A 15,658-nucleotide genomic window follows, 5' to 3' on the forward strand; every position below is an offset into this window, starting at 1 on the left:
AAAAAAAACAAACACTTCATACTTGCCTTCCGCTGTCTGTCCCCGGCGCTGTGCTTTCCTGCACTCACTGTGAGCACAGAGGTGACGTCACCGCTCTGCTTTCCGGCCGCTGTGCTCACAGCCAGTACAGAGAAGCACAGCGCCGAGGACAGACAGCGGAAGGTAAGTATGTAGTGTTTGTTTTTTTTACTTTTAGGATGGTAACCACGGTAAACATCGGGTTACTAAGCGCGGCCCTGCGCTTAGTAACCCGATGTTTACCCTGGTTTCCGGCATCGTTGGTCGCTGGAGAGCTGTCTGTGTGACAGCTCTCCAGCGACGCTGCAGCGATGCGATCCAGACAACGATCCGGATCGCTGCAGCGTCGTTTAGTGTGAAGGTACCTTAAGTGTGCTGGCTACGTCAGGATTGAATCTTACCCATATGGGTCCCAGTGTGACACCAGACTGCCAGCCCCAGGAATCAATCCTGAGGTAGCCAACACACTTATAGATTTTTTCCCCCAAGCTATACGTATAATATAGAACGTATGCCCGCAAGGCAGGGTCCTCGCCCCTCTGTATCAGTCGGTAATTGTTCGTTTGCTTACTGTAAGCGATATCTGTAATTTGTATGTAACCCCTTCTCATGTACAGCACCATGGAATCAATGGTGCTATATAAATAATAAATAATAATATGCATTATGTAAACTAGGGGGCAGGTCAGTGAGGGATCAGTGACCTGTCAGCAGTCTTCATTATGAATAGCTAATCAGGGCACTACATGCACACCCCCCACAGGCCGCTCTGGAGCACGGGCATATCATTAACTCAAAACTGAACATAAAGATTAAACAACCACAAGACGGATTTCATCAACCCCGGTATCACTGTAATCAGTATAACGGCGCCGACCTGACACTGTCTGTAGGTTACTGTGCACAATCCTGCTGACAGGTTTTCTGATCAGGATAAATGTCCTCAATTGCAGACTATTTAATAAATATCAAGGTTGTCCTGCGATTATGTTTAAGTTTTTAGTTTTGGCCCTCTGTGTATTTGAGTTTGACATCCCTGCATTACATTTACATCACCACATAGCAGTCCGACAAACAGTAACCCTGCCAGTTACTTCAGTTTAAAGCCGACGCTTATACTCTAGATACAATACTTTGCATAGTTATTGTATATCCCTTTGATAGAAAAATCTGATCAAGGAGATAAAAACTAAGTGCTCATTCACATGACCATATTTTCAATCCGAGTGCAGTCTGTGAAAAAAAAAAATGGACAGACCTCAGGCTATTATCATTTAATGGAACAGTGTAGATTAACTTTTTTGTTGTTGTTTTCACTGACCAAATCTGCATGGAGAAAAAAAAATTGCAACATGCCCCTCTATAAAAACAGATGAGACTCACCCTTGCAAGACTATGGGAGCGGGAGAAAAAAAAAACAGGCATACGGAGTTAAGGCCCCTTCACATTAAGCGACGCTGCAGCGATACCGACAACGATCCGGATCGCTACAGCGTCGCTGTTTGGTCGCTGGAGAGCTGTCACACAGACCGCTCTCCAGCGACCAACGATGCCGGTAACCAGGGTAAACATCGGGTAACTAAGCGCAGGGCCGCGCTTAGTAACCCGATGTTTACCCTGGTTACCATGCTAAAAGTAAAAAAAAAAAAACACTAGATACTTACCTACCGCTGTCTGTCCTCCAGCGCTGCGCTCTGCTTCTCTGCTCTCCTCCTGTACTGGCTGTGAGCCGGAAAGCAGAGCGGTGACGTCACCGCTCTGCTTTCCGGCTCACAGCCAGTACAGGAGGAGTGCAGAGCACAGCGCTGGAGGAAAGACAGTGGTAGGTGAGTATCGAGTGTTTGTTTTATTTTACTTTTAGGATGGTAACCAGGGTAAACATCGGGTTACTAAGCGCGGCCCTGCGCTTAGTTACCCGATGTTTACCCTGGTTATCAGTGAAGACATCGCTGGATCGGTGTCACACACGCCGATCCAGCGATGTCTGCAGGAGTCCAGCAACAAAATAAAGTTCTGGACTTTATTCAGCGACCAACGATCTCCCAGCAGGGGCCTGATCGTTGGTCGCTGTCACACATAACGATTTCATTAACGATATAGTTGCTACGTCACAAATAGCAACGATATCGTTAACAATATCGTTATGTGTGAAGGTACCTTTACAGTATAGCATCAGATTAACACATACCACAGAATGTAAAAGTTTGGGCACCCCTGTTGAATCTTACTGTTATTGTGAACAGTTAAGCAAATTGAAGATTAAATGATCTCTTAAGGTACCTTCACACTGAACAATTTAACAACGATATCGCTAGCGATCCGTGACGTTGCAGCGTCCTGGCTAGCGATATCGTTGTGTTTGACACGCAGCAGCGATCTGGATCCTGCTGTGACATCGTTGGTCGGAGCAGAAAGGCCAGAACTTTATTTCGCCGCTGGATCTCCCGCAGACATCGCTGAATCGGCGTGTGACGCCGATTCAGCGCTGTCTTCACTGGTAACCAGGGTAAACATCGGGTTACTAAGCGCAGGGCCGCGCTTAGTAACCCGATGTTTACCCTGGTTACCAGTGTAAATGTAAAAAAAACACTACATACTTACATTCCGGTGTCTGTCGCGTCCCTCGGCGTTCTGCTTGCTTCCCTGCACTGTCAGCGCCGGCTGGCCGTAAAGCAGAGCACAGCGGTGACGTCACCGCTCTGCTTTACGGCCGGCGCTCACAGTCAGTGCAGGGAAGCAGAGGGCCGGGTGACGCAACAGACACCGGAATGTAAGTATGTAGTGTTTTTGTTTTTTTTTTTTTTACATTTACACTGGTAATCAGGGTAAACATCGGGTTACTAAGCGTGGCCCTGCGCTTAGTAACCCGATGTTTACCCTGGTTACCCGGGGACTTCGCATAGATGGTCGCTGGAGAGCTGTCTGTGTGACAGCTCTCCAGCGACGCTGCAGCGATCGGCATCGTTGTCTAGATCGCTGCAGCGTCGCTAAATGTGACGGTACCTTTAGGGTATGTTCCCCTGGTCAGTAAAGGCTGCAGGTTGGAAGGTGTGTACATCCGCAGCGTCCAGATGTTACAGCATAGTGGATGGGTTTTCAAGAAATCCCATGCCCACTATGTGTGCACGGTCGCCTCCAGCTTCCCTGCGGAGATGGACAATGTAGCATGTCAATGTAGCAGAGACACTCAGTCTCTGCTCCGTAAATTACCCATAAACTTTCATTAGATGCGGTAAATCCGCATTATCTTCCTAATCACATGCGTATTAAGGTACCTTCACACATAACGATATTGTTAACGATATCGTTGCTATTTGTGACGTAGCAACGATATCGTTAATGAAATCGTTATGTGTGACAGCGACCAACGATCAGGCCCCTGCTGGGAGATCGTTGGTCGCTGAATAAAGTCCAGAACTTTATTTCGTCGCTGGACTCCCTGGAGACATCGCTGGATCGGCGTGTGTGACACCGATCCAGCGATGTCTTCACTGGTAACCAGGGTAAACATCGGGTAACTAAGCGCAGGGCCGCGCTTAGTAACCCGATGTTTACCCTGGTTACCATGCTAAAAGTAAAAAAAAACAAACACTACATACTTACCTACCGCTGCCTGTCCTCCAGCGCTGCGCTCTGCACTCCTCCTGTACTGGCTGTGAGCCGGAAAGCAGAGCGGTGACGTCACCGCTCTGCTTTCCGGCTCCCAGACAGTACAAGAGGAGAGCAGAGAAGCAGAGCGCAGCGCCGGGGACAGACAGCGGTAGGTAAGTATGTAGTGTTTGTTTTTTTTTACTTTTAGCATGGTAACCAGGGTAAACATCGGGTTACTAAGCGCGGCCCTGCGCTTAGTTACCCGGTGTTTACCCTGGTTACCGGCATCGTTGGTCGCTGGAGAGCGGTCTGTGTGACAGCTCTCCAGCGACCAAACAGCGACGCTGCAGCGATCCGGATCGTTGTCGGTATCGCTGCAGCGTCGCTAAATGTGAAGGGGCCTTTAAGTGAATGAACGCATGTACTAATTTAAATAATGGTGAATCTTGTTTAGCCGCAAATACAGGTACACTGCAGTTCTCAGGATCAGCTGATCAGGAAAACTGCAGTGCACATGACCGCTGGGGCATAATGCCACCATTAAGCCAAAGGCATCCAGATGTAGCAGAGCTTGACTCGTCGTGGGACAGCATGTATATCTTCTCGGCGGACAGGTAAAGAATATTGTTGCTTTAAATCTCTTCCAGGAGACAAGGGCGTTGGTGTTGCATAGCTTGGTCGCAGAAGAACCTTGCGAGAGTAGATTATATAGGGTAATTCAACTTTCATCTACACAGAACATGAGGCACATGCATCAGCTTCTTAATACAGCATAACAGGAAGTCTAAAAGACCTTTTACCAGAGAGAAAATGAAACCGAAGTACAAGTATACGCATTACATTCAACTAAGCATATACCAGTAACATCGCCATCTACTGTCAGAAAAGTGTAAACTCCTCCTGCACACAAATAAGTCTGTATCTGTTGCATATCTGCCAACACCCTTTCTCAACAGTAAGGACTTATTCAGTTAACCTGAATTCCTTCATTAGTCTATGATGTCTTTCATCATTCAATGCCTTTGGGAAAATCTCTGCTGTCATATCTTCAGTGATCTCTCAAGAAGTGAAAATTACATCAATGTGTTTAGTTCTTGGATTAACTCTTTCCACCTGAGCAAGAGCTAAACATCCTTGATTGTCCTCATACATCTTTGTTGGTCCCAATTGTTGTCCCAAGTCTGTTAGCAGTTGTCTTTTAACCATAGAACTTCTTGACTGACATATTCTGCTTCTGTTGACAGTGTTAACTATAGATTGTTCACATCACGTTTGATCCTTTAATCCCCTCGTTAGTGGCTCCATCAGGGCTTATGTCTGAATAATGGAAAACATGATTCAGATATTTGTGCTAATGGGGCCATTGACTGAAATTACGCAAAACAGTCACTACTGTTTGATGTGGGCATCAAGAAGTGGTCGACTGCATTTTAGTGTGCATCTAGACAGGCAGAAATTATGTCTAAGAGCACATAGCAACTCCATCTGCATAATTACAGCCAATGGTCCTTAGCACTTATGCCCAAATCCCATTTTCCATGACTGCAAGTTTAAGCTTTGATGGAGGCCATGGGGATGAAAACCACAATGTGACCCCAACCCAACAGTCGTATCCGTCACCCATAATTGGTAGTGGCAACCAATTAACGGATACTGTACTCGCTCTGTAGGACCTGTAAATTGGCTGGAGAGGGTATAAAGAGTGTGGACACGCCATCGCGTGATGAAGGAAGACTGGTGGCCTATATTTTACTCAGCAGAGGGCTTTTCTCCAGCCCAACACATGCAAACTTGTACATGAAAGCTTTAAGCCCATAGATAGAATAAAGACCATATCAAATATTATGGCGGAAAGTCCTGACATCTGCACACGGTTCACCATTCACATACACAATCCAGTATTTGGCTGGCTGAGCAACAACAAGTGAAATAATCGTGCATGGTTAACCAAGTGTACGCAACATGTGACAAAGCTTGTATATGTCCAACAGTGGCAAACGTCTCATAAGACAGGGTGACAGACACTTGACGGAAGGACTAGCACTTACATAGACTGGAGCTACTGATGACGCAGATATTAGACCTTATGTAAGGCTCACAAGGACAGCAGCCCGTCAGTATCTGTGTGCAGGCAGTGCAGCGATTCATTCATTACTGAGATTTCAGCAAGCAGATTCCCAGCCTCGCACAGGGGCAGTCAGAAGTTTGAAATCCAACCACACCATGTTTCACAGGAGCTTCACTTGTATTTTAACCCCTTAGTGACGGAGCCAAATTATTAAAATCTGGCCAGTGTCACTTTATGTGGTAATAACTCTGCAACCCTTCAACAAATCCCAGTGATTTTGAGAATGTTTTTTTCGTGACACATTATACTTTACGATAATGGTAAATTTAGGTCACTATGTTTTGTGTTTATTTATAAAAAATATCAAAAATTTGAGAAAAATGTTAAAAAATTAGCAGTTTTCAAAATTTTAATGATTATCCCTTTAATCCAGATGGTCATACCACAGCAAACCATTAATAAATAACATTTCCCACATGTCAGCTTTACATCAGCACCATTTGTAAAATGTTGTTGTATTTTTTTAGCATTTTAGGAGGTTTAAAAATGTAGCAGCAATTTTTCATTTTTTCAAGGAAATTTGCAAAATTTATTTTTTTAGGGACTTATCCATGTTTGAAGTGACTTTAGGGGTCTCATTAGGAAACCCCCAAACGTGATACCATTTTAAAAACAGCACCCCCTGACATATCGAAAACTATTGTCAGGTAGTTTATTAACCCTTCAGATGCTTTACAGGAATTAATGCAAAGTGGTATGACAGAAATGAAAATGTGTATTTTTACCACCTAAATGCCTCTAACTTCTGAACAGATTACTATAGCCGACAGACTCTAAGGCCGCTATTTGGTCATGAATTGCCATCGCAAACATCGAGACCACACAATCATGATCTAAGTGCACCAATTGGGATAAAGAGAAAGCCTCCACACTCTTAACCATTTATAATGATGAAGTCACTATTTACAGCAGCATCTAATAGGTTAAACAGATTTGGACGGTGCAAACACTTATTGTGGCTGATGCAGCAAGTTGTCAGCTATAGTGTACAACTGACAGCTGCAGGATTGTTACCTGTATGGGGAGGCTATTCTCTTATATGTGAGGTCAGTTAAAAGGCGTATTGGCTGTCATTAAGGGGTTAAAGCAGGGCTGTGGAGTCCGTATAAAATGGACCGACTACGGCTCCTTAAATATATAATAAATTGGCTCAGTGCAGGATGTGCTATAAATGTTTTCATAATTTGGGAAAGTTGTGAAATGTCCTATAAATGTCTCTTCTGTTCCTGATCTAAGGATCCCGGCTTTTAGTTGAGATGAATCCGTGCTGCACTTTATGTACAGGCTCAGTAGTGACCAGTGCTGGGGAGTCGGAGTCAGGGAAATTGAGGAGTCGGAGGTTTGGCTAAAGGTACAGTGACACTAAACGACTTACCAACGATCACGACCAGCGATACGACCTGGCCGTGATTGTTGGTAAGTCGTTGTGTGGTCGCTGGGGAGCTGTCACACCGACAGCTCTCTCCAGCGACCAACGATCAGGGGAAAGACTTCGGCATCGTTGAAATTGTCTTCAACGATGCCAAAGTCCCCGGGTAACCAGGGTAAACATCGGGTTACTAAGCGCAGGGCCACGCTTAGTAACCCGATATTTACCCTGGTTACCATTGTGAAAGTAAAAAAAAAAAACACAGTACATACTCACATTCCGATGTCTGTCACGTCCCCCGCCATCAGCTTCCCGCACTGACTGTCAGCGCCGGCCGCTGTGCTCTGCTTTACGGCCGACGCTGACAATCAGTGCAGGGAAGCTGAGGGCGGGGGACGTGAGACATCGGAATGTGAGTATATAGTGTTTTTTTTTTTTTGTTTTACTTTCACAATGGTAACCAGGGTAAATATCGGGTTACTAAGCGCGGCCCTGCGCTTAGTAACCCGATGTTTACCCTGGTTACAAGTGAACACATCGTTGGATCGGCGTCACACACGCCGATCCAACGATGACAGCGGGTGATCAGCGACCAAAAAAAAAAAAAAAGGTCCTGATCATTCCCCAGCGACCAACGATCTCCCAGCAGGGGCCTGATCGTTGGTCGCTGTCACACATAGAGAGATCGTTGCAGCGTCACAAAAAGCGTGACGTTTCAACAATATCGTTAACGAAATCGTTATGTGTGAAGGTACCTTTACCAACTCCACAGCCCAATATACAAAAGCTTTATTTTTAGATCTAAGGCTATATGCACACGTTGCGGATTCTCTGCGGATCCGCAGCGTTTTTTGAGGTGCAGAAACGCTGCAGTTCCGCAACTGATTTACAGTAAAATGTAAATCAATGAGAAAAAAAAAAAAAAGCTGTGCACACTTCGCTGAAAATCCGCTGCGGAAACGCTGCGGTTTAAAAGAAGTAGCATGTCACTTCTTTTTTGTGAATCTGCAGCGTTTTTGAACCAATTCCATTATAGAAAACCGCAGGGGTAAGAAAAAACGCAGCAAATCCGCAGCAAAAACGCACAAAAAAACACTGCGGAACCGCACAAAAAAACACGACAAATCCGCAGGTGCGTTTTCTGCCAGGAGAGGCTGATCCGCAAAATGTGCACATTGCCTGAATAGGGAAAAATAACAATGACAGTGATGGTAATCTGCTCCTCCGAAAAAAGAAAAAAAAGTCTAAAAGATCTCAAGAACACGAGATGGTAAAAGCAGTCACATCGCCAGTTAGGCTGAAGCCAGAGGTGAGAAGAGCCTGGACATCATTTCTAAGGCTGTGTGAGTGCCAGATTTCGGAAGCCATGTGTAAAGGGTATTCTTATCTCATTTATGGTACAATCACATAGTAGCCACATATACACAAGTGCCATAGAAATCAAGACGAATAACCCCAATACTCAAGATGGGTACAGGTCCCAGCGGTGGATATTAGACCCTGTTATACAATGCAGCCATGCCAAAATGTATAAGAATGATCTGTTAACATACAACAGTCCCGTATAACACTGGAGCCAATGGAGGGGAAAAAACAAACAGTAGCCAGCACTAAGTTTCTAGGTGCTCGCCTGGCTACCATGGATAGTGCCTTTCCTCAGCAGGCGTTCTCTAGTTGGGCAATTAATATTTCCCTGCAGGGAGCTGAAAACTGAAGTTATGTTGTGAGCAAAATTGAGCTGCTTTTGGGGTTTTTGCTGTGATTTTCCAAAACATTAATAAAAACCTTTACATTTTTTGAAAATGATTAAAAAAAATGCACTCTTACTGCTAGTTCAGATAAGTGTGGGGGAAAAAAAAAAAAACCAGCGCAAATGCATCATGTGAACATATGGTACAGCTCCATTCTCACAGATATTCAGATTTGCAATCTTTATTACAACCACTGCAAGCATCAAACATCGATTCTACACAATTACATACAAAGTTCAGTTAGTAGTTATAAACCATTGTCGTATGTCACACCAATCATGTTTCTATATCAATGTCAGAACAACAGTTTTCAGCCTGGATAAACAAAACCTGACCAACAAGCATGTTATGCTGGCATGATGATGTGCTGCGGACTGTATGGGGATGAGTGATCGCTGTGCCATACAAAATGAAGTTACCATGAATTCTGCACCCCAAGTGGGCGCCTGCTGACTTCTGCCACGTTCAGGCAGTTTATCTGTCCATGTAAGGACCTATAGGCTGCATTTACACGTGCATGAGAGTGTTACCACCACAGAGAAACAGACTAATATTTTTTCTCACTAGTCAACCTACTTGCTTTTCATTTCATATGAATAGCAAGTTGTTGTGTTCTTTCTTTTTAGCACTTTTTCTGGTGGGTTTCAGAGATCAGCCTGAAAGTCATCATGTGCACATACAAGGATTTACTGTCAGATCCCTAAGGCCGGTTTCCAGTACCAGAAAAGAAACGGTACTAAAGATGTCAGTGTGTGTAATACTTGCGGCACACGTGTGGCAACCGTGTGCCACATCAGTACCGTACAGACGGCCACCGGGGAAGAAGCGCTACAGTAAGCGCTGCTCCCCGGCAGCTGGTGCTGAAACTGGCTCTTATTCTCCCCTGCTCTGCCGGCGATCGGCGTGAGCACAGGACACTGATGAGAGTTATAATAAAGTCTGAACGATGAAAGCAGGTGCGGGCTTTTGGGACTCTTAGGGTGTGTGTCCACGTTCAGGATTGCATCAGGATTTGGTCAGGATTTTTCATCAGTATTTGTAAGCCAAGACCAGGAGTGGAACACTTAGAGGAAAAGTATAATAGAAACATCTGCACCACTTCTGTATTTATCACCCACTCCTGGTTTTGGCTTACAAATACTGATGAAAAATCCTGACCAAATCCTGATGCAATCCTGAACGTGGACACATACCCTTACTCCCATCATCAGACACCTGCTGCCACTAATAGCAGTGACAGCAGGAGCGGATGATCAGGGTATTCCTCAGCCGCCGCCAGCGATCTAATGAAATACACAACATGGGTGTTGTTTATAGGGGGGCTATTTTCTTGAACCAACCAGGCAAAACTCACAGCTGGCGGCTACAACCCACAGCTGTCAGCTTCAGCAAAATTGGTTATCAAGAATAAAGGGGCCCTCACACTGTTTTTATTTAAATAAATAATTTAAAAAAAAAGTTTAACAACCAGCCTTGCTAAAGCTCACAACTGGGGGCTGGTAAGGGACCAGCCTAAAAACCGCAGCCTGCAGCTGCCCAAAAGTGCCTTTTCTGGCGCTTTGCCAGCTCTTTCCACTTTACCTATAGCAGTGGCAAGTGGGATTAATATTTGTGGGGTTGATGTCACCTCAATAATATCAGGTGACATCAATCCCACAGCTTAGTAATGGAGAGGCGTCTAAAAGACACCTATCCATTACTAATCCTATAGTTTTATATGTTAAAGACACAGCTAGAATAAAATCCTTTATTTGAAAAAATTACACTGACTCCTTTAATATTCTAAATTAAACCATACTTACTGCAACGCCAAATTCCACCGAAGCCCTCGATCTCCTGCAATAAAAATAAAATAAAAAAAAACAATATACCATACCTGTCCGACGTTTTGTCCCACGCCGTAATCCATGTCTGGGGGCTAAATACACTGCTCAAATAAAGGGAACACTAAAATCCCACATCCTAGATATCACTGAATGAAATATTCCAGTTGTAAATCTTTATTCATTACATAGTGGAATGTGTTGAGAACAATAAAACCTAAAAATGATCAACGTAAATCACAACTTATATCCCACAGAGGTCTGGAGTTGGAATGATGCTCAAAATCAAAGTGGAAAATGAAGTTACAGGCTGATCCAACTTCAGTGGAAATGCCTCAAGACAAGGAAATGATGCTCAGTAGTGTGTGTGGCCTCCACGTGCCTATATGATCTCCCTACAACACCTGGGCATGCTCCTGATGAGGCAGCGGATGGTCTCCTGAGGGATATCCTCCCAGACCTGGACTAAAGCATCCGCCAACTCCTACAGTGTGGTGCAAAGCGACGTTGGTGGATGGTGCGAGACACGATGTCCCAGATGTGTCCAATCGGATTCAGGTCTGGGGAACGGGCGGGCCAGTCCATAGCTTCAATGCCTTTATGTTTCAGGAACTGCTGACACACTCCAGCCACATGAGGTCTGGCATTGTCCTGCATTAGGAGGAACCCAGGGCCATCCGCACCAGAATACGGTCTCACAACGGGTCTGAGGTTCTCATCTCGGTACCTAATGGCAGTCAGGCTACCTCTGGGCGAGCACATGGAGGGCTGTGCGGCCCTCCAAAGAAATGCCACCCCACACCATTACTGACCCACTGCCAAACCGGTCATGCTGAAGGATGTTGCAGGCAGCAGATTGCTCTCCACAGCGTCTCTAGACTCTGTCACATGTGCTCAGTGTGAAGCTGCTTTCATCTGTGAAGAGCACAGGGCGCCAGTAGCGAATTTGCCAATCCTGGTGTTCTGTGGCAAATGCCAAGTGTCCTGCACGGTGTTGGGCTGTGAGCACAACCCCCATCTGTGGATGTCGGGCACTCAGACCATCCTCACAATCGGTTTCTGTTTGTGCAGACACATGCACATTTGTGGCCTGCTGAAGGTCATTTTGCAGGGCTCTGGCAGTGCTTCTCCTGATCCTCCTTGCACAAAGGCTGAGGTAGCGGTCCTGCGCTGGGTTGTGCCCTCCTTCGGCCCCCTCCACGTCTCCTGGTGTACTGGCCAGTCTCCTGGTAGCACCTCCAGCCTCTGGACACTACGCTGACAGACACAGCAAGCATTCTTGCCACAGCTCACATTGATGTGCCATCCTGGATGAGCTGCACTGCCTGAACCACTTGTGTGGGTTGTAGAGTCCGTCTCATGATACCACGAGTGTGAAAGCATAACCAACATTCAAAAGTGACCAAAACATCAGCCAGAAAGCATTGGTACTGAGATGTGGTCTGTGGTCCCCACCTGCAGAACCACTCCTTTACTGAGTGTGTCTTGATAATTGTCAACAACTTCCATCTGTTGTCTATTCCATTCGCACAACAGCATGTGAAATTGATTGTCAAACAGTGTTGCTTCCTAAATGGACAGTTTGATTTTACAGAAGTTTGATTTACTTGGAGTTATATTCTGTTTACGTGTTCTTTATTTTTTTGAGCTGTGTAGTTTTCAACCTGGACAGTACCAAGATGTGACCATTGCAGCCGAAAACCACTGGTGAATGAGATGCTGAGAGCGCAGCCTCATTCATCAGTGACATCATCGAGGCAGGGCTGAACTGCGGTGACCTCAGGAGCTTGGAAAATGCCAGTGATTATGTCACCCCTGGTGAATGATGCAGTGCTCTCAGCATCTCATTCACCAGTGGTTTTCAGCCGCAACGGTCGCATCTTGGCACCGTCCAGGTTGAAAACTATTTAGCCCCCAGTTATGGATTACGGCGTGGGACACGACAGGTATGGTATATTGATGTTTTATTTTATTTTTAAAATAAAAAAAAAAATGGAGACTTAGGTCTTCAGTGGAATTAGGCGAGGTTGTAAGTATGGTTTAATTTAGAATATTAAAGGAGTGTCATTTTTTTCAAATAAAGGATTTCATTCTGGCTGTGTCTTTAATTTAACATAAAACTATAGGATTAGTAATGAATAGGTGCCTTAAAGACACCTCTCCATTACCAAGCCTTGGGCTTGATGTCACCTGACATTACAGAGGTGACATCAACCCCACAAATATTAATACCACTTGCCACCGCTACAGGGCAAGTGGGAAGAGCTGGGCAAAGCACAAGAAAAGGCACATCTAATAGATGTGCCTTTCCTGGGCAGCTGCGGGCTGCTGTTTTTAGGCTGGGGGGCCTATATCAACGGCCCCTTATCAGCCTGAGAATACCAGCCCTCAGATGTGAGCTTTAGCAAGGCTGGTTGTCAACAATGGGGTGACCCCACAAAGTTTTACTATTATTTATTTAAATAATTAAAAAAATAGAATTATTCTTACCGTTAATTCGGTTTCTAGGAACCTTCCACGACGGCATATGGAGGTTGTCTCTTTGCCCTAATGGGGAACAGGAAACACAGAGAGGTTTAAAAGGACCTCCCACCTCCCAGTGACTTACAACTGAACCCATAGCACCGGTTTACCTTCCGAATCCCAGAACTAATCCAGGAATATATATCGGGTGGGAAATTAGTGCCGTCGTGGAAGGTTCCTAGAAACCGAATTAACGGTAAGAATAATTCTATTTTCTCTAGTCACCTTCCACGACGGCATATGGAGGAATACCAACTAATTTGGCACTAGGGAGGGACAACGGCCTGCAGAACTTTACGGCCGAAGACTAAGTCCTTATTGGACAATACATCTAATCTGTAATGTTTAGAGAAAGTATGAAGTGAAGACCACGTTGCTGCCCTGCAGATCTGCTCTGGGGATGCACCTGCTCTTTCTGCCCAGGAGACTGACGTAGATCTTGTTGAATGGGCCTTGATCCCTACTGGAGGTATTTTGTTTTGAGCAAGGTAGGCTTCCGTTATAGCCTTTTTGATCCATGTAGCAATGGTACTTTTAGCTACTTTTTTACCCTTATTTTGCCCAGAGGGATGGACAAAGAGGTTATGATCGATTCTGAAAGCACGGGTCTGATCTAAGTATTGCAGCACAATACGTCGGACGTCCAGAGTGTTGAATCTTCTTTCTTCCGAATTTGCAGGACTATGGCAAAAGGTTGGTAGAACAATCTCTTGGGAACGATGAAAATCAGAGACTACCTTTGGAAGAAAAGAAGGATCTAGACGAAGTACTATTGAGTCATCTCTCACTAGAAGATACGGCTCTCTTATAGATAAGGCTTGTAGTTCACCCACTCTTCTAGCCGAAGTTATGGCTACCAAAAACACAGTTTTGTATGCAAGATTTTGAAGAGAGCAGGAGGAAAAAGGTTCAAAAGGCGGGCCTGTAAGACCTTGAAGCACCACATTCAGATCCCATGGGGGAACTATTATCTGTTTTCTAGGATTCATCCTAGTTGCTGATGTTAAAAATCTTTTGATCCAGCGATGGCCTGCTAGATCTTGATCAAAAAAGGAGCTAAGTGCCGCGACCTGGACTCAGAGTACTGGGCCTAAGACCCATTCCTAAGCCTTTTTGCAAAAAATCTAAGATGTTAGGTATATTAGGCTTGAGAGGGTCTGGAAGGTTAGGTAGACAAAAAGACGAAAACTTTTTCCAGATTTTGTTGTAGATGGCGTTGGTTACTGGCTTTCTCGATTTTTGGAGAGTAGCTATGACAGAGTCCGATAGTCCTTTTGCTTTCAAGACCTGGGCTTCAGTAACCACGCCGCTAAATTCCATTTCTGAGGGTCTGCGTGGAGAATAGGACCCTGAGAGAGGAGATCGTTTTTTAGAGGTAACATTACTGGTCCATCCACTTGTAGTTGGATGATCAAGTTGAACCAACTTCTCTTGGGCCAAAAAGGGGCTATCAGGATAGTCGGAGTTCCTTCTATTCGTATCTTCCTTAGAACCTTTGCCAGGATTGGGATTGGTGGAAATGCGTAGACAAGCTGGAAGTGCCAATCTTGGACTAGGGCATCCACTCCTCTGGGATTGCCTCTTGGGTTCAAGGAAAAAAAGGTTTTGACTTTTGCGTTCTGGTGAGAGGCAAAGAGGTCGACTTCTGGAAGACCCCACTTTTGTACTAGCATATTGAACGTTTGAAGGTCCAGGCTCCACTCGCCAGGATGAATGTCCTGGCGACTCAGGTAGTCTGCTTGAATATTTGCAGTCCCTTTTAGATGAATTGCTGTCAGTGACAGTAAGTGTTTCTCGGCCCAATAAAAAATTCGAGCGGAGATCTTTTTCAAACTGAGGAATTTTGTGCCGCCCTGACGCCTGATATGCGCCACCGTGGTCATGTTGTCTGAATAGATCTGGACATGTTGACCGGAAATCTGACGGCTTGCTGCTAACAGGGCCTCTTCCACAGCTTTGAGTTCTCTGAAATTTGACGATTTCTCGCTGATCGACTGGTTCCAAAGACCTTGGTAAGGAACATGATTTACTATGGCTCCCCAGCCTCTCCTGCTGGCATCTGTCTTGATCGTAGTTATCGGGAGCTGAATCCAGCTCACCCCCTTCAGGAGGTTTCTGGAATTCATCCACCATGTTAAGGATGCTTTCACTCGACCTGGTGTGTGAATCCTTCTTGTTAGAGTGCCAGGTTGACCATCCCACCTGTCTAGAATGTGGGTTTGGAGAATTCTGGAGTGAGCTTGAGCCCAAGCCACTGATTGTATACAGGCTGTCATGGAGCCTAAGAGAGACATTCCTTCTCGAAGAGTAGGACATCTCATCTCCTTGAATTTTCTGACTTTTGCTACTAATGGTAGCCTGTGATCGTCTGGGAGAAAGGACATCTGTTTTGTTGAGTCCAGAACCACCCCCAAGAACTTTCTGGTTCTTGAGGGTTGAAGCTGAGACTTCTTCA

At 45.2% G+C, this 15,658-nt stretch overlaps 1 protein-coding gene across 4 annotated transcripts in view; it reads right to left on the reverse strand.

Moving 5' to 3' along the window:
- Positions 1-15,658, reverse strand: part of AHCYL2 (adenosylhomocysteinase like 2) — a 169,784-nt gene that overhangs the window by 124,422 nt on the left and 29,704 nt on the right. The window lies entirely within an intron of this gene.

The sequence above is a fragment of the Ranitomeya imitator genome, chromosome 4 (genome assembly GCF_032444005.1).
Source record: "Ranitomeya imitator isolate aRanImi1 chromosome 4, aRanImi1.pri, whole genome shotgun sequence".
Classification (NCBI taxonomy): Eukaryota; Metazoa; Chordata; class Amphibia; order Anura; family Dendrobatidae; genus Ranitomeya; species Ranitomeya imitator.